We start from the raw sequence: 22043 nt of genomic DNA, 5'->3' as shown, positions 1-22043 counted from the left end.
GAGCACAGGGCGCCAGTGGCGATTTTGCCAATCTTGGTGTTTTCTGGCAAATGCCAAACGTCTTGCACGGTGTTGGGCTGTAAGCACAACCCCCACCTGTGGACGTCGGGCCCTCATACAACCCTCATGGAGTCTGTTTCTGACCGTTTGAGCAGACACATGCACATTTGTGGCCTGCTGGAGGTCATTTTGCAGGGCTCTGGCAGTGCTCCTCCTGCTACTCCTTGCACAAAGGCGGAGGTAGCAGTCCTGCTGCTGGGTTGTTGCCCTCCTACTGCCTCCTCCACGTTTCCTGATGTACTGGCCTGTCTCCTGGTAGCGCCTCCATGCTCTGGACACTACGCTGACAGACACAGCAAACCTTCTTGCCACAGCTCGCATTGATATGCCATCCTGGATGAGCTGCACTACCTGAGCCACTTGTGTGGGTTGTAGACTCCGTCTCATGCTACCACTAGAGTGAAAGCACCGCCAGCATTCAAAAGTGACCAAAACATCAGCCAGGAAGCATTGGAACTGAGAAGTGGTCTGTGGTCACCACCTGCAGAACCACTCCTTTATTGGGGGGTGTCTTGCTAATTGCCTATAATTTCCACCTGTTGTCTATTCCATTTGCACAACAGCATGTGAGATATATTGTCAATCAGTGTTGCTTCCTAAGTGGACAGTTTGATTTCACAGAAGTGTGGTTGACTTGGAGTTACATTATGTTGTTTAAGTGTTCCCTTAATTTGTTTGAGCAGTGTATATACCTACAGTATAGTATAATAATATATAGTATAATCATATGTATAGTATAATGTGTATAGTGTAATAATATATAGTATAATATGTATAGTATAATAATATACATTATAGTATAATAATATATAATATAATAATATATAGTATAATAATATATAGTATAATAATATATAGTATAATATATACCTACAGTATAGTATAATAATATATAGTATAATAATATATAGTATAATAATATACAGTATAGTATAATAATATATAATATAATAATATATAGTATAATAATATATAGTATAATAATATATAGTATAATATATACCTACAGTATAGTATAATAATATATAGTATAATAATATATAGTATAATAATATACAGTATAGTATAATAATATATAATATAATAATATATAATATAATAATATATTGTATAATATATACCTACAGTATAGTATAATAATATACAGTATAGTATAATAATATATAATATAATAATATATAGTATAATCATATGTATAGTATAATGTGTATAGTGTAATAATATATAGTATAATATGTATAGTATAATAATATACAGTATAGTATAATAATATATAATATAATAATATATAGTATAATAATATACAGTATAGTATAATAATATATAGTATAATAATATACAGTATAGTATAATAATACATAGCATAATAATATATAGTATAATATATACCTACAGTATAGTATAATAATATATAGTATAATAATATATAGTATAATAATATACAGTATAGTATAATAATATATAGTATAATAATATATAGTATAATATATAGTATAATAATATATAGTATAATATATACCTACAGTATAGTATAATAATATATAGTATAATAATATACAGTATAGTATAATAAGATATAATATAATAATATATAGTATAATAATATATAGTATAATAATATATAGTATAATATATACCTACAGTATAGTATAATAATATATAGTATAATAATGTATAGTATAATAATATACAGTATAGTATAATAATATATAGTATAATAATATGTATAGTATAATAATATACAGTATAGGAAATATGTATAGGTTAATAATATATATAGTATAATATATACCTACAGTATAGTATAATAATATATACAGTCAAAAAATATGTATATTTAATAATATGTATTGTATAATAATATATGCCTACAGTATAGTATAATAATATATAGTATAATAATGTATAGTATAATAATATACAGTATAGTATAATAATATATAGTATAATAATATATAGTATAATAATATATAGTATAATATATACCTACAGTATAGTATAATAATATATAGTATAATAATATATAGTATAATAATATACAGTATAGTATAATAATATATAATATAATAATATATAATATAATAATATATTGTATAATATATACCTACAGTATAGTATAATAATATACAGTATAGTATAATAATATATAATATAATAATATATAGTATAATCATATGTATAGTATAATGTGTATAGTGTAATAATATATAGTATAATATGTATAGTATAATAATATACAGTATAGTATAATAATATATAATATAATAATATATAGTATAATAATATACAGTATAGTATAATAATATATAGTATAATAATATACAGTATAGTATAATAATACATAGCATAATAATATATAGTATAATATATACCTACAGTATAGTATAATAATATATAGTATAATAATATATAGTATAATAATATACAGTATAGTATAATAATATATAGTATAATAATATATAGTATAATATATAGTATAATAATATATAGTATAATATATACCTACAGTATAGTATAATAATATATAGTATAATAATATACAGTATAGTATAATAAGATATAATATAATAATATATAGTATAATAATATATAGTATAATAATATATAGTATAATATATACCTACAGTATAGTATAATAATATATAGTATAATAATGTATAGTATAATAATATACAGTATAGTATAATAATATATAGTATAATAATATGTATAGTATAATAATATACAGTATAGGAAATATGTATAGGTTAATAATATATATAGTATAATATATACCTACAGTATAGTATAATAATATATACAGTCAAAAAATATGTATATTATAATAATATGTATTGTATAATAATATATGCCTACAGTATAGTATAATAATATATAGTATAATAATATATAGTATACTATAATAATGTATAGAGTATAATAATATATAGTATAGTATAATAATATGTATAGTATAATAATATATACCTACAGTGTAGTATAATAATATATATAGTATAATGTATAGTATAATAATATATATAGTATAATAATATATACAGTATAATATGTATGGAATAATAATATATATAGTACAATAATATATACAGTATAATATCTATGGCATAATAATATATATAGTATAATAATATATACAGCATAATATGTATGGCATAATAATATATATATAGTATAATAATATATACAGTATAATATGTATGGCATAATAATATATATATAGTATAATAATATATACAGTATAATATGTGTGGCATAATAATATATATAGTATAATAATATATATAGTGTAATAATATATACAACTCAGTATTAGGAAGGTGTTCTTAATGTTTGTACTAATTAACATATTGTATACTAATATATAGTATTATAATATATACAACTCAGTATTAGGAAGGTGTTCTTAATGTTTGTACTAATTAACATATTGTATACTAATATATAGTATCATAATATATACAACTCCGTATTAGGAAGGTGTTCTTAATGTTTTTACTAATTAACATATTGTATACTAATATATAGTATGATAATATATACAACTCAGTATTAGGAAGGTGTTCTTAATGTTTTTACTAATTAACATATTGTATACTAATATATAGTATTATTATATATACAACTCAGTATTAGGAAGGTGTTCTTAATGTTTGTACTAATTAACATATTGTATACTAATATATAGTATGATAATATATACAACTCAGTATTAGGAAGGTGTTCTTAATGTTTTTACTAATTAACATATTGTATACTAATATATAGTATTATAATATATACAACTCAGTATTAGGAAGGTGTTCTTAATGTTTGTACTAATTAACATATTGTATACTAATATATAGTATGATAATATATACAACTCAGTATTAGGAAGGTGTTCTTAATATTTGTACTAATTAACATATTGTATACTAATATATAGTATGATAATATATACAACTCAGTATTAGGAAGGTGTTCTTAATGTTTTTACTAATTAACATATTGTATACTAATATATAGTATTATTATATATACAACTCAGTATTAGGAAGGTGTTCTTAATGTTTTTACTAATTAACATATTGTATACTAATATATAGTATTATTATATATACAACTCAGTATTAGGAAGGTGTTCTTAATGTTTGTACTAATTAACATATTGTATACTAATATATAGTATTATAATATATACAACTCAGTATTAGGAAGGTGTTCTTAATGTTTGTACTAATTAACATAAAGTATACTAATATATAGTATTATAATATATACAACTCAGTATTAAATCAAATCAAATCAAATCAAATTTATTTATATAGCCCTTCGTACATCAGCTGATATCTCAAAGTGCTGTACAGAAACCCAGCCTAAAACCCCAAACAGCAAACAATGCAGGTGTAAAAGCACGGTGGCTATAAAAACTCCCTAGAAAGGCCAAAACCTCAAGAAACCTAGAGAGGAACCGGTGTTCTTAATGTTTGGCTGTGCTAATTAACATAACATGACCAAGATGTTCAAATATAAATGACCAGCATGGTATTATAATATATGGACAACTCAGATATTAGGAAGGTGTTCTTAATGTTTGTACTCCTAGGGCTCAGGTCCTCATTAGAGAGAGCATATGTGGGGTGGCCAGTCCTCTTCTGGCTGTGCCAGGTGGAGATTATAACAGAACGTGGCCAAGATGTTCAAATGTTCATAAATGACCAGCATGGTTGAATAATAGTAAGGCAGAACAGTTGAAACTGGAGCAGGAGCATGGCCAGGTGGACTGGGGACAGCAAGGAGTCCTCATGTCAGGTAGTCCTGGGACATGGTCCTAGGGCCCAGGCCAGTTGAAACTGGAGCAGCAGCATGGCCAGGTGGACTGGGGACAGCAAGGAGTCATCATGTCAGGTAGTCCTGGGGCATGGTTCTAGGGCTCAGGTCCTCCGAGAGAGGAAAGAAAGAGAGAAGGAGAGAATTAGAGAACGCACACTTAGATTTACACAGGACACCGAATAGGACAGGAGAAGTACTCCAGATAAACAAACTGACCCTAGCCCCCCGACACATAAACTACTGCAGCATAAATACTGGAGGCTGAGACAGGAGGGGTCAGGAGACACCCCATCCGAGGACACCCCCGGACAGGGCCAAACAGGAAGGATATAACCCCACCCACTTTGCCAAAGCACAGCCCCCACACCACTAGAGGGAAATCTTCAACCACCAACTTACCATCCTGAGACAAGGCCGAGTATAGCCCACAAAGATCTCCGACACGGTACAACCCAAGGGGTGGGGGAACCCAGACAGGCCGACCACAACAGTGAATCAACCCACCCAGGTGACGCATCCCCCCAGGACGGCACGAGAGAGCCCCACAAGCCAGTGACTCAGCCCCCGTAACAGGGTTAGAGGCAGAGAATCCCAGTGGAAAACAACCGGCCATAGAGACAGCAAGGGCTACTGTTGCTCCAGAGCCTTTCCGTTTTCCCACTCCTGGGCCAGACTACACTCAATCATATGACCCACTGAAGAGATGAGTCTTCAGTAAAGACTTAAAGGTTGAGACCGAGTTTGCGTCTCTGACATGGGTAGGCAGACCGTTCCATAAAAATGGAGCTCTATAGGAGAAAGCCCTGCCTCCAGCTGTTTGCTTAGAAATTCTAGGGACAATTAGGAGGCCTGCGTCTTGTGACCGTAGCGTACGTATAGGTATGTACGGCAGGACCAAATCAGAGAGGTAGGTAGGAGCAAGCCCATGTAATGCTTTGTAGGTTAGCAGTAAAACCTTGAAATCAGCCCTTGCTTTGACAGGAAGCCAGTGTAGAGAGGCTAGCACTGGAGTAATATGATCAAATTTTTTGGTTCTAGTCAGGATTTATTAGGAAGGTGTTCTTAATGTTTGTACTAATTAACATATTGTATACTAATATATAGTATGATAATATATACAACTCAGTATTAGGAAGGTGTTCTTAATATTTGTACTAATTAACATATTGTATACTAATATATAGTATGATAATATATACAACTCAGTATTAGGAAGGTGTTCTTAATGTTTTTACTAATTAACATATTGTATACTAATATATAGTATTATTATATATACAACTCAGTATTAGGAAGGTGTTCTTAATGTTTGTACTAATTAACATATTGTATACTAATATATAGTATTATTATATATACAACTCAGTATTAGGAAGGTGTTCTTAATGTTTTTACTAATTAACATATTGTATACTAATATATAGTATTATTATATATACAACTCAGTATTAGGAAGGTGTTCTTAATGTTTGTACTAATTAACATATTGTATACTAATATATAGTATTATAATATATACAACTCAGTATTAGGAAGGTGTTCTTAATGTTTGTACTAATTAACATAAAGTATACTAATATATAGTATTATAATATATACAACTCAGTATTAGGAAGGTGTTCTTAATGTTTGTACTAATTAACATATTGTATACTAATATATAGTATGATAATATATACAACTCAGTATTAGGAAGGTGTTCTTAATATTTGTACTAATTAACATATTGTATACTAATATATAGTATGATAATATATACAACTCAGTATTAGGAAGGTGTTCTTAATATTTGTACTAATTAACATATTGTATACTAATATATAGTATGATAATATATACAACTCAGTATTAGGAAGGTGTTCTTAATGTTTGTACTAATGAACATATTGTATACTAATATATAGTATTATAATATATACAACTCAGTATTAGGAAGGTGTTCTTAATGTTTGTACTAATTAACATATTGTATACTAATATATAGTATTATAATATATACAACTCAGTATTAGGAAGGTGTTCTTAATGTTTGTACTAATTAACATATTGTATACTAATATATAGTATGATAATATATACAACTCAGTATTAGGAAGGTGTTCTTAATGTTTGTACTAATTAACATATTGTATACTAATATATAGTATGATAATATATACAACTCAGTATTAGGAAGGTGTTCTTAATGTTTGTACTAATTAAACATATTGTATACTAATATATAGTATGATAATATATACAACTCAGTATTAGGAAGGTGTTCTTAATGTTTGTACTAATTAACATAAAGTATACTAATATATAGTATTATAATATATACAACTCAGTATTAGGAAGGTGTTCTTAATGTTTGTACTAATTAACATATTGTATACTAATATATAGTATTATAATATATACAACTCAGAATTAGGAAGGTGCTCTTAATGTTTGTACTAATTAACATATTGTATACTAATATATAGTATGATAATATATACAACTCAGTATTAGGAAGGTGTTCTTAATGTTTGTACTAATTAACATATTGTATACTAATATATAGTATTATAATATATACAACTCAGTATTAGGAAGGTGTTCTTAATGTTTGTACTAATTAACATATTGTATACTAATATATAGTATTATAATATATACAACTCAGTATTAGGAAGGTGTTCTTAATGTTTGTACTTTTCCAGATCCCATCATTCAGGTGCCTGTCTACCTTACTGAGTGAGTGACTCTGCTATATATACACACACACACACACACACACACACACACACACACACACACACACACACACACACACACACACACACACACACACACACACACACACACACACACACACACACACACACACACACACACACACACACACACACTGACACACACTCACAAACAGTCACACACCTGATAATCATTGCTACTGTGTGTGTGTTTTTAGGCCAGGGTTTCTCCCTGACCCCAACGATGGCAGTCTCTACGTCCTGGGAGGAAAACACAAGGAAGGACTGATGGTAAGAGAGAGACGGACAGAGCAAAAGAGAAGGACAGAGAGAGAGAGAGAGACAGACAGGACAGAGAGACGGACAGAGAGAGAGGGACAGAGAGAGAGAGAGACGGACAGAGAGAGAGAGAGACGGACAGAGAGGCGGACAGAGAGAGAGGACAGACAGAGAGAGAGAGAGAGAGAGAGAGAGAGAGAGAGAGAGAGAGAGAGAGAGAGAGAGAGAGAGAGAGAGAGAGAGAGAGAGAGAGAGAGAGAGAGAGAGAGAGAGAGGAGAGAGAGAGAGACGAGAGGAGAGAGAGAGAGAGAGAGAGAGAGAGAGAGAGAGAGGACGGACGGACGGACGGACGGACGGCCGTCCGGGACAGAGAGAGAGACGGACAGAGAGGCGGACAGAGACAGAGAGAGACGGACAGAGAGACGGACAGAGGGAGAGAGACGGACAGAGAGAGAGACGGACAGAGGGAGAGAGACGGACAGAGGGAGAGAGACGGACAGAGGGAGAGAGACGGACAGAGGGAGAGAGACGGACAGAGAGAGAGACGGACGGAGAGAGAGAGACTGACAGAGAGAGAGAGAGACGGACGGTCAGAGAGAGAGAGACAGACGGACAGAAGAGACGGACAGAGAGGCGGACAGAGAGAGAGAGAGGACGGACAGAGAGAGAGAGACGGACAGACAGAGAGAGAGAGACGGACAGACAGACAGAGAGAGAGAGACGGACGGTCAGAGAGAGAGAGAGAGACGGACAGTCAGACAGAGAGAGAGAGAGGACAGACAGACAGAGAGAGAGAGAGACGGACGGTCAGAGAGAGAGAGAGAGACGGACAGACAGAGAGACGGACGGACAGATAGAGCGAGAGAGACGGACGGACGGTCAGAGAGAGAGATGAACGGTCAGAGAGAGAGAGAGACGAACGGTCAGAGAGAGAGAGAGACGGACAGACAGACAGAGAGAGAGATACGGACGGTCAGAGAGAGAGAGAGACGGACAGACAGAGAGAGAGACGGGCGGTCAGAGAGAGAGAGACGGGCGGTCAGAGAGCGAGAGAGACGGACGGTCAGAGAGAGAGACGGACAGTCAGAGAGAGAGATGGACAGACAGACAGAGAGAGAGAGAGAGAGACGGACGGTCAGAGAGAGAGAGAGACGGACAGACAGAGACGGACGGACAGACAGAGCGAGAGAGACGGACGGACAGACAGACAGAGCGAGAGAGACGGACGGTCAGAGAGAGAGAGAGACGGACGGTCAGAGAGAGAGAGAGACGGACGGACAGACAGAGAGAGAGAGAGACGGGCGGTCAGAGAGAGAGAGAGACGGGCGGTCAGAGAGCGAGAGAGACGGACGGTCAGAGAGAGAGACGGACAGTCAGAGAGAGAGATGGACAGACAGACAGAGAGAGAGAGAGAGAGACGGACGGTCAGAGAGAGAGAGAGACGGACAGACAGAGACGGACGGACAGACAGAGCGAGAGAGACGGACGGTCAGAGAGAGAGAGACGGACGGTCAGAGAGAGAGAGAGACGGACGGACAGACAGAGAGAGAGAGAGAGAGACACGGACAGACAGAGAGAGAGCGAGACGGATGGTCAGAGAGAGAGAGAGAGACGGACAGACAGAGAGAGAGGCGGACAGAGACCGGACAGACAGACAGACAGAGAGAGAGAGAGACAGAGAGAGAGACGGACAGAGAGGCGGACAGACAGACAGAGAGAGAGAGACGGACAGTCAGACAGAGAGAGTCACGGACAGACAGACAGAGAAAGAGGCGGACAGACAGACAGAGAGAGAGGACTGACGGTCAGAGAGAGTGAGACGGACAGACAGAGAGACGGACGGACAGACAGAGCGAGAGACGGACGGTCAGAGAGAGAGAGAGACGGACGGTCAGAGAGAGAGAGAGACGGACAGACCGAGAGAGAGACGGACAGAGAGGCGGACAGACAGACAGAGAGAGAGGACGGACGGTCAGACAGAGAGAGAGAGACGGACGGTCAGAATATAGTATTTTAATATATATAATAATAATATACTGTATAATATAGTATTTTAATATATATAATAATAGTATACTGTATAATATAGTATTTTAATATATATAATAATAGTATACTGTATAATATAGTATTTTAATATATATAATAATAATATACTGTATAATATAGTATTTTAATATATATAATAATAATAGTATAGTATAATATATATAATAATAATATACTGTATAATATAGTATTTTAATATATATAATAATAGTATACTGTATAATATAGTATTTTAATAATATATATACTGTATAATAATATACTGTATAATATAGTATTGTCTATATGTCTCCAGAAACTGCCCTTCACCATCCCAGAGCTGGTCCAGTCTGCTCCCTGTAGGAGTTCTGATGGAGTCCTTTACACTGGTGAGAGACATTGGTACCTTGTTGTCAGGAAATCAGTACCTAGTTGTCAGGAAATCAGTACCTTGTTGTCAGGACATCAGTACCTTGTTGTCAGGACATCAGTAATGTGTTGTCAGGACATCAGTACCTTGTTGTCAGGACATCAGTACCTTGTTGTCAGGAAATCAGTACCTTGTTGTCAGGACATCAGTACCTTGTTGTCAGGACATCAGTACCTTGTTGTCAGGAAATCAGTACCTTGTTGTCAGTTGAACATCAGTACCTTGTTGTCAGGACATCAGTACCTTGTTGTCAGGACATCAGTACCTTGTTGTCAGGACATCAGTACCTTGTTGTCAGGACATCAGTAATGTGTTGTCAGGACATCAGTAATGTGTTGTCAGGACATCAGTAATGTGTTGTCAGGACATCAGTAATGTGTTGTCAGGACATCAGTACCTTGTTGTCAGGACATCAGTAATGTGTTGTCAGGACATCAGTAATGTGTTGTCAGTAATGTGTTGTCAGACATCAGTAATGTGTTGTCAGGACATCAGTAATGTGTTGTCAGGACATCAGTACCTTGTTGTCAGGACATCAGTAATGTGTTGTCAGGACATCAGTAATGTGTTGTCAGGACATCAGTACCTTGTTGTCAGGACATCAGTACCTTGTTGTCAGGACATCAGTACCTTGTTGTCAGGACATCAGTAATGTGTTGTCAGGACATCAGTACCTTGTTGTCAGGACATCAGTAATGTGTTGTCAGGACATCAGTACCTTGTTGTCAGGACATCAGTACCTTGTTGTCAGGACATCAGTACCTTGTTGTCAGGACATCAGTAATGTGTTGTCAGGACATCAGTAATGTGTTGTCAGGACATCAGTACCTTGTTGTCAGAACATCAGTAATGTGTTGTCAGGACATCAGTACCTTGTTGTCAGGACATCAGTACCTTGTTGTCAGGACATCAGTACCTTGTTGTCAGGACATCAGTAATGTGTTGTCAGGACATCAGTAATGTGTTGTCAGGACATCAGTACCTTGTTGTCAGGACATCAGTACCTTGTTGTCAGGACATCAGTAATGTGTTGTCAGGACATCAGTACCTTGTTGTCAGGACATCATTACCTTGTTGTCAGGACATCAGTACCTTGTTGTCAGGACATCAGTACCTTGTTGTCAGGACATCAGTAATGTGTTGTCAGGACATCAGTACCTTGTTGTCAGGACATCAGCAATGTGTTGTCAGGACATCAGTAATGTGTTGTCAGGACATCAGTAATGTGTTGTCAGGACATCAGTACCTAGTTGTCAGGAAATCAGTACCTTGTTGTCAGGACATCAGTACCTTGTTGTCAGGACATCAGTAATGTGTTGTCAGGACATCAGTAATGTGTTGTCAGGACATCAGTAATGTGTTGTCAGGACATCAGTAATGTGTTGTCAGGACATCAGTACCTTGTTGTCAGGACATCAGTAATGTGTTGTCAGGACATCAGTAATGTGTTGTCAGGACATCAGTACCTTGTTGTCAGGACATCAGTACCTTGTTGTCAGGACATCAGTAATGTGTTGTCAGGACATCAGTAATGTGTTGTCAGGACATCAGTACCTTGTTGTCAGGACATCAGTACCTTGTTGTCAGGAAATCAGTACCTTGTTGTCAGGACATCAGTACCTTGTTGTCAGAACATCAGTAATGTGTTGTCAGGACATCAGTACATTGTTGTTGGACATCAGTATCTTGTTGTCAGGACATCAGCAATGTGTTGTCAGGACATCAGTACCTTGTTGTCAGGACATCAGTCACATCATTGTTAACGTGTGTGCAGTGTGTGTGTGTGTTGTGTGTGTGTGTGTAATGTGTTGTGTGTGGACATCAGTACCTTGTTGTGGACATCAGTGTGTGTGTGTGTGTGTGTGTGGACATCAGTAATGTGTTGTCAGGACATCAGTACCTTGTTGTTGTCCTGTTTAGGTAAGAAGCAGGATGTATGGTTCGTGGTGGACACCCAGTAATGTGTTTAGGACATCAGTACCTTGTTGTTGTCTGTTTAGGTAAGAAGCAGGATGTATGGTTCGTGGTGGACCCCCAGTAATGTGTTCAGGACATCAGTACCTTGTTGTTGTCTGTTTAGGTAAGAAGCAGGATGTATGGTTCGTGGTGGACCCCCAGTAATGTGTTCAGGACATCAGTACCTTGTTGTTGTCTGTTTAGGTAAGAAGCAGGATGTATGGTTCGTGGTGGACCCCCAGTAATGTGTTCAGGACATCAGTACCTTGTTGTTGTCTGTTTAGGTAAGAAGCAGGATGTATGGTTCGTGGTGGACCCCCAGTAATGTGTTCAGGACATCAGTACCTTGTTGTTGTCTGTTTAGGTAAGAAGCAGGATGTATGGTTCGTGGTGGACCCCCAGTAATGTGTTCAGGACATCAGTACCTTGTTGTTGTCTGTTTAGGTAAGAAGCAGGATGTATGGTTCGTGGTGGACCCCCAGTAATGTGTTCAGGACATCAGTACCTTGTTGTTGTCTGTTTAGGTAAGAAGCAGGATGTATGGTTCGTGGTGGACCCCCAGTAATGTGTTCAGGACATCAGTACCTTGTTGTTGTCTGTTTAGGTAAGAAGCAGGATGTATGGTTCGTGGTGGACCCCCAGTAATGTGTTCAGGACATCAGTACCTTGTTGTTGTCTGTTTAGGTAAGAAGCAGGATGTATGGTTCGTGGTGGACCCCCAGTAATGTGTTCAGGACATCAGTACCTTGTTGTTGTCTGTTTAGGTAAGAAGCAGGATGTATGGTTCGTGGTGGACCCCCAGTAATGTGTTCAGGACATCAGTACCTTGTTGTTGTCTGTTTAGGTAAGAAGCAGGATGTATGGTTCGTGGTGGACCCCCAGTAATGTGTTCAGGACATCAGTACCTTGTTGTTGTCTGTTTAGGTAAGAAGCAGGATGTATGGTTCGTGGTGGACCCCCAGTAATGTGTTCAGGACATCAGTACCTTGTTGTTGTCTGTTTAGGTAAGAAGCAGGATGTATGGTTCGTGGTGGACCCCCAGACAGGAGAGAAACAGACCAGTCTCTCCACATCATCATCTGACTCCATTTGTCCCAATGCACCACTGCTGTACATAGGAAGAACAGGTACCTAGTCAATACTACTGTATTCTGTCTCTCAAAGGTCCCAACACACCATAGGACAGACAGGTACCTAGTCAATACTACTGTATTCTGACTCCCATCAGTCCCAACACACCATAGGACAGACAGGTACCTAGTCAATACTACTGTATTCTGACTACAACACACCATAGGACAGACAGGTACCTAGTCAATACTACTGTATTCTGACTCCAACACACCATAGGACAGACAGGTACCTAGTCAATACTACTGTATTCTGTCTCCCATCAGTCCCAACACACCATAGGACAGACAGGTACCTAGTCAATACTACTGTATTCTGACTACAACACACCATAGGACAGACAGGTACCTAGTCAATACTACTGTATTCTGTCTCCCATCAGTCCCAACACACCATAGGACAGACAGGTACCTAGTCAATACTACTGTATTCTGACTACAACACACCATAGGACAGACAGGTACCTAGTCAATACTACTTTATTCTGTCTCTCAAAGGTCCCAACACACCATAGGACAGACAGGTACCTAGTCAATACTACTGTATTCTGACTACAACACACCATAGGACAGACAGGTACCTAGTCAATACTACTGTATTCTGACTCCAACACACCATAGGACAGACAGGTACCTAGTAAATTCTACTCTGTTCTACTCTACTCAGTTGTACTCTACTCTGTTCTACTCTGTTCTACTCTACTCTGTTCTACTCTACTCTGTTCTACTCTACTCTGTTCTACTGTACTCTACTCTGTTCTACTCTACTCAGTTGTACTCTACTCTGTTCTACTCTACTCTGTTCTACTCTACTCAGTTCTACTCTACTCAGTTCTACTCTACTCAGTTCTACTCAATTCTACTCAGTTCTACTCAATTCTACTCAGTTCTACTAAGTTCTACTCTACTCAGTTCTACTCTACTCAGTTGTACTCTACTCTGTTCTACTCTGTTCTACTCTATTGAACTAGTTCTACTCTACTCTGTTCTACTCTGTTCTACTCTACTCTGTTCTACTCTACTCTGTTCTACTCTACTCAGTTCTACTCTACTCTTCAACTAGTTGTACTGTACTCTACTCTGTTCTACTCTACTCAGTTCTACTCAATTCTACTCAGTTCTACTCTACTCTGTTCTACTCTACTCAGTTCTACTCAATTCTACTCAGTTCTACTCTACTCTGTTCTACTCTACTCTACTCAGTTCTACTCTACTCTGTTCTACTCTACTCAGTTCTACTGTACCCTACTGTCCTCAGCTCTACTCTACTCAGTTCTACTCTACTCTGTTCTACTCTACTCTGTTCTACTCTACTCAGTTCTACTGTACCCTACTGTCCTCAGCTCTACTCTACAGTACTATACTCTGTTCTACTCTACTCAGTTCTACTGTACCCTACTGTCCTCAGCTCTACTCTACTCAGTTCTACTCTACTCAGTTCTACTCTACTCAGTTCTACTGTACCCTACTGTCCTCAGCTCTACTCTACTCAGTTCTACTCTACTCAGTTCTACTCTACTCAGTTCTACTGTACCCTACTGTCCTCAGCTCTACTCTACTCAGTTCTACTCTACTCAGTTCTACTCTACTCAGTTCTACTGTACCCTACTGTCCTCAGCTCTACTCTACAGTACTATACTCTATCCTATTCCAGAGTACATGATAACGATGTATGATACGAAGACACAGGAGCTGAGGTGGAACGCAACATACAACGACTACTCTGCCCCGCCGTACGATGAGAAACACGACTACAGTACGTACACAATGATACTATGTTGTACTACAGTAGGTACACAATGATACTATGTTGTACTACAGTAGGTACACAATGATAATATAATGTACTACAGTAGGTACACAATGATAATATAATGTACTACAGTAGGTACGCAATGATAATATAATGTACTACAGTAGGTACACAATGATAATATAATGTACTACAGTAGGTACACAATGATAATATAATGTACTACAGTAGGTACACAATGATAATATAATGTACTACAGTAGGTACACAATTATACTATAATGTACTACAGTAGGTACACAATGATAATATAATGTACTACAGTAGGTACACAATGATAATATAATGTACTACAGTAGATACACCATTATACTATAATGTACTACAGTAGATACACCATTATACTATGATGTACTACAGTAGATACACCATTATACTATAATGTACTACACCAGTATACTATGATGTACTACTGTAGATACACCATTATACTATAATGTACTACAGTAGATACAGCATTATACTATAATGTACTACATTAGATACACCATTATACTATAATGTACTACAGTAGATACACCATTATACTATAATGTACTACAGTAGATACACCATTATACTATAATGTACTACAGTAGATACACCATTATACTATGATGTACTGTAGATACACCATTATACTATGATGTACTACAGTAGATACACCATTATACTATGATGTCCTTATCTAGTTCTGCACAGTATGATAATGCAGTTGTTTCTCCAGAGATGGCCCATCTCGTCTCCAGTGGTGATGGGTTGGTGGTGACCGTAGACAGAGAGTCAGGTACGTTTTACCGTCAGGTAATTACTGTGTTCCCCAATCACTACCAGACAGGTAATTACTGTGTTCCCCAATAAACACCCGTTACAATAAACACCTGTTACAATAAACACCTGACAGGCCTGTTACAATAAACACCTGATAGGCCTGTTACAATAAACACCTGTTACAATAAACACCTGTTACAATAAACACCTGACAGGCCTGTTACAATAAACACCTGACAGACCTGTTACAATAAACACCTGTTACAATAAACACCTGACAGACCTGTTACAATAAATACCTGTTACAATAAACACCTGACAGGCCTGTTACAATAAACACCTGTTACAATAAACAGCTGACAGGCCTGTTACAATAAACACCTGCTACAATAAACACCTGACAGGCCTGTTAAAATAAACACCTGTTACAATAAACACCTGTTACAATAAACACCTGACAGGCCTGCTACAATAAACACCTGCTACAATAAACACCTGTTACAATAAACACCTGTTACAATAAACACCTGACAGACCTGTTACAATAAACACCTGCTACAATAAACACCTGACAGGCCTGTTACAATAAACACCTGTTACAATAAACACCTGTTACAATAAACACCTGACAGGCCTGTTACAATAAACACCTGTTACAATAAACACCTGACAGGCCTGTTACAATAAACACCTGCTACAATAAACACCTGACAGGCCTGTTACAATAAACACCTGCTACAATAAACACCTGACAGGCCTGTTACAATAAACACCTGTTACAATAAACACCTGACAGGCCTGTTACAATAAACACCTGCTACAATAAACACCTGTTACAATAAACACCTGTTACAATAAACACTTGACAGGCCTGTTACAATAAACACTTGACAGGCCTGTTACAATAAACACCTGACAGGCCTGTTAAAATAAACACCTGTTACAATAAACACCTGTTACACCTAACCCTCCTCTCTCTCTCCTGTCTCTCTGTCGCTAACCCTCCTCTCCTCTATCCCAGGTGACGTCCTGTGGATGCAAAACTATGGGTCACCTGTGGTGGGGGTGTACCTGTACAGCCAGGACTCTCTGAGACACGCCCCTCACCTGTCAGTTGCCATGGAGACGCTGCGTTACCTCACCTTCTCGTCCCACGACACACACACCATGAAGTGGAGCTACCAGTTTGTCACGGAGCAGGCCAGCACACACACACAGCTGGTGTAAGAGACAAACACACAGACACACAGACACACAGACACACAGACAGACAGACAGACAGACAGACAGACAGACAGACAGACAGACAGACAGACAGACAGACAGACAGACAGACAGACAGACAGCTAGTGTAAGAGTAGTTTAATCACCTCAATTTGCTCAATTTCCTCATTATTTATTACAAGATTTAGTTGAGCTTTAGGGTTTCATGAATGATTTGCCCCAAATACAATGCTTTTAGTTGTTCTTAAATTATTTAGGACTAACGTATTACTTGCCACCCATTCTGAAACTAACTGCAGCTCTTTGTTAAGTGTTGCAGTCATTTCAGTCGATGTAGTAGCTGACGTGTATAGTGTTGAGTCATCCGCATATATAGACACACTGGCTTCACTCAAAAGCTAGTGGTATGTCGTTAGTAAAGATTGAAAAAAGTAAGGGGCCTAAACAGCTGCCGTGGGGAATTCCTGATTCTACCAGTAAGGGGCTTTGACAGCTGCCCTGGGGAATTCCTGATTCTACCTCGATTATGTTGGAGAGGCTTCCATTAAAGAACATGCTCTGTGTTCTGTTAGCCTTTCTTCCCCCCAAAATGCCATTCAAGGTTCTCCAAAGCTTTTTATTATAATTCTTTATGTAATTTATCTTTGTTTCATAGTTTAGTTTCTTCTTTTTATTCAGTTTAGTCACATGATTTCTCAATTTGCAGGACGTTTGCCAATCGGTTGTACAGCCAGACTTATTTGCCATTCCTTTTGCCTCATCCCTCTACAACCATACCATTTGTTCAATTCCTCATCAACCACAGGGGATTTTAACAGTTTTCACAGTCATTTTCTTAATGGGTTGCGTTACAATGTAATTGAAGGTGTTTAAAACCTTATTTTTCCTGTCATTCTTTATGTCATTTGTCTTGTGTGTTTTAGGCCCACTCTGTATGTGGGGAAGCTGGATTCTCATCTGTACGCCTCCACCTCCCTGGTTCACGACGGAGTCTCTCTAGTGGTCAGTACAGCTGTCAATCAACAGCAAAAAAAAGAGTGGACAAAACATTAGGAACACCTGCTCTTTTAAAAAAAATGACAGACTGACACAGCAGCCAATCAGCATGTCTACACAACACACAGCAGCCAATCAGAATGTCAACACAACACACAGCAGCCAATTAGCATGTCTACACAACACACAGCAGCCAATCAGCATGTCTACACAACACACAGCAGCCAATCAGCATGTCTACACAACACACAGCAGCCAATCAGCATGTCAACACAACACACAGCAGCCAATCAGCATGTCTACACAACACAACACACAGCAGCCAATCAGCATGTCAACACAACACACAGCAGCCCAATCAGCATGTCTACACAACACACAGCAGCCAATCAGCATGTCAACACAACACACAGCAGCCAATCAGAATGTCAACACAACACACAGCAGCCAATTAGCATGTCTACACAACACAACACACAGCAGCCAATCAGCATGTCAACAGAACACACAGCAGCCAATCAGGAGTGTTTTTAGTCTCAGTACTGTGATGTCATAATGGTTAGAAGTGTTCTCTCTGAATTGGTTTGGCTGATACGTTGATGTATTGATTGATGTGTTGCCACGGCAGCCGCGGGGCTTGACACTGGCGCGTATCGAGGGACCGGAGACCGAGGAGGTGACGGTTAGAGAGGAGGGAGAGTGTGAGATCATCCCGTCTACCGACGTACGATACCCGCCAGGCTCCACCAACACACTGAACAACCAGTGGCTCCTCATAGGTAACTACCCACCAGGCTCTATAGGTAACTACCCACAAGGCTCTATAGGTAACTACCCACCAGGCTCTATAGGTAACTACCCACCAGGCTCTATAGGTAACTACCCACCAGGCTCTATAGGTAACTACCCACCAGGCTCTATAGGTAACTACCCACCAGGCTCTATAGGTAACTACCCACCAGGCTCTATAGGTAACTACCCAGGCTCTATAGGCTCCACCAGGCTCCACACACTGAACAACCAGTAGGTAACTACCCGCCAGGCTCCACCAACACACTGAACAACCAGTAGGTAACTACCCACCAGGCTCTATAGGTAACTACCCACCAGGCTCTATAGGTAACTACCCACCAGGCTCCACCAACACACTGAACAACCAGTAGGTAACTACCCACCAGGCTCTATAGGTAACTACCCACCAGGCTCCCCCAACACACTGAACAACCAGTAGGTAACTACCCACCAGGCTCTATAGGTAACTACCCACCAGGCTCTATAGGTAACTACCCACCAGGCTCTATAGGTAACTACCCACCAGGCTCTATAGGTAACTACCCGCAAGGCTCCACCAACACACTGAACAACCATTGGCTCCTCATAGGTAACTACCCGCCAGGCTCCACCAACACACTGAACAACCAGTAGGTAACTACCGCCAGGCTCCACCAACACACTGAACAACCAGTAGGTAACTACCCACCAGGCTCTATAGGTAACTACCCACCAGGCTCCACCAACACACTGAACAACCAGTAGGTAACTACCCACCAGGCTCTATAGGTAACTACCCACCAGGCTCCACCAACACACTGAACAACCAGTAGGTAACTACCCACCAGGCTCCACCAACACACTGAACAACCAGTAGGTAACTACCCACCAGGCTCTATAGGTAACTACCCACCAGGCTCTATAGGTAACTACCCAACAGGCTCCACCAACACACTGAACAACCAGTAGGTAACTACCCACCAGGCTCTATAGGTAACTACCCACCAGGCTCCTAAGGTAACTACCCAACAGGCTCCACCAACACACTGAACAACCAGTGGCTTCTCATAGGTAACTACCCACCAGGCTCTATAGGTAACTACCCACCAGGCTCTATAGGTAACTACCCACCAGGCTCCACCAACACTCTGAACAACCAGTAGGTAACTACCCACCAGGCTATATAGGTAACTACCCACCAGGCTCTATAGGTAACTACCCACCAGGCTCTATAGGTAACTACCCACCAGGCTCCACCAACACTCTGAACAACCAGTAGGTAACTACCCACCAAGCTATATAGGTAACTACCCACCAGGCTCTATAGGTAACTACCCACCAGGCTCTATAGGTAACTACCCGCCAGGCTCCACCAACACACAGAACAACCAGTAGGTAACTATCCACCAGGCTCTATAGGTAACTACCCACCAGGCTCCACCAACACACTGAACAACCCGTAGGTAACTACCCACCAGGCTCTATAGGTAACTACCCACCAGGCTCTATAGGTAACTACCCACCAGGCTCCACCAACACACTGAACAACCAGTAGGTAACTACCCACCAGGCTCTATAGGTAACTACCCACCAGGCTCCACCAACACACTGAACAACCAGTAGGTAACTACCCACCAGGCTCTATAGGTAACTACCCACCAGGCTCCACCAACACACTGAACAACCAGTAGGTAACTACCCACCAGGCTCTATAGGTAACTACCCACCAGGCTCCACCAACACACTGAACAACCAGTAGGTAACTACCCACCAGGCTCTATAGGTAACTACCCGCCAGGCTCCACCAACACAGTAACCACACAGAGACACTGGGGACACTAACCACACAGAGACACCAGACACACTAACCACCCAGACACACACAGCTCTCTCTCTCTCTGTCTCTCTGTCTCTCTGTCTCTCTGTCTCTCTGTCTCTCTGTCTCTCTGTCTCTCTCTGTCTCTCTGTCTCTCTGTCTCTCTCTCTCTCTCTCTCTCTCTCTCTCTCTCTCTCTCTCTCTCTCTCTCTCTCTCTCTCTCTCTCTCTCTCTCTCTCTCTCTCTCTCTGTCTCTGTCTCTGTCTCTGTCTCTGTCTCTGTCTCTGTCTCTCTCTCTCTCTCTCTCTCTCTCTCTCTCTCTCTCTCTCTCTCTCTCTCTCTCTCTCTCTCTCTCTCTCTCTCTCGCTCACTCTCATTCTCACTCTTGCTCTCACTCTCTCATCAGGACACCATGAGTTACCCCCGGTAGCCCACACCACTATGTTGAGAGACTTCCCGGTAAACCTGCAGCGTTCCAGTGATGCCGTTATCCCGACCCGGTCTCAGAACAACCGCTATACAGACCATCCTGTGAGTTACAACCCCCCGACCTCTGACCTCTAACCCCCACTCACATACAGACCATCCTGTGAGTTACTACAACCCCCTGACCCCTGACCTCTGACCTCTAAACCCCACTCACATACAGACCATCCTGTGAGTTACAACCCCCTGACCTCTGACCTCTAAACCCCACTCACATACAGACCATCCTGTGAGTTACAACCCCTATTCCTTGACCTCTAACCTGAAACCCCCTCCCCCCTCTTCAGTTCCAGTCAGTAGGTCATGGTGGTGGAGGGGGTCGTGGTTTGGGTCCTAGCGGCAGCAGAAGGACCCAAGCAGCATCAAGATCAGGGTTGTCCTCTATCCTGCCAGACTATATATACCAGGACCCTGTTACCGTGGTGATCCTGTCTCTACTGCTGGGAGGATGGCTTGCCTTCGCTCTGACTTATCCACAGGTTAGTTCAACAGGACAGGGTGGGGTGGTAGTCAGGGTTCCCCCGTGGGACAATGTGTCCCCTGGTGCTCAGAATGACAGGAATCCCATTTAGATTCATCTGGTAATTCATATAGATGGTTATAGGTGAACATTTATTTTAATACATTTTAGATTAAGGTTGTCAAGGGGTCTGAATACATTTCAAATGCACTGTAAGTGTGTGTGTGTGTGTGTGTGTGTGTGTGTGTGTGTGTGTGTGTGTGTGTGTGTGTGTGTGTGTGTGTGTGTGTGTAATGTGTGTGCATTTAAAGGTGT

General features: G+C 39.2%; 1 pseudogene; it reads left to right on the top strand.

Annotated features, from left to right (window-relative positions):
• Window positions 1–22043, top strand: part of LOC124023922 — a 59228-nt pseudogene that overhangs the window by 13811 nt on the left and 23374 nt on the right.

This window comes from Oncorhynchus gorbuscha, unplaced genomic scaffold, assembly GCF_021184085.1.
Source record: "Oncorhynchus gorbuscha isolate QuinsamMale2020 ecotype Even-year unplaced genomic scaffold, OgorEven_v1.0 Un_scaffold_1723, whole genome shotgun sequence".
Taxonomy (NCBI): domain Eukaryota; kingdom Metazoa; phylum Chordata; class Actinopteri; order Salmoniformes; family Salmonidae; genus Oncorhynchus; species Oncorhynchus gorbuscha.
This window is presented reverse-complemented; position numbering and strand designations above follow the sequence as displayed.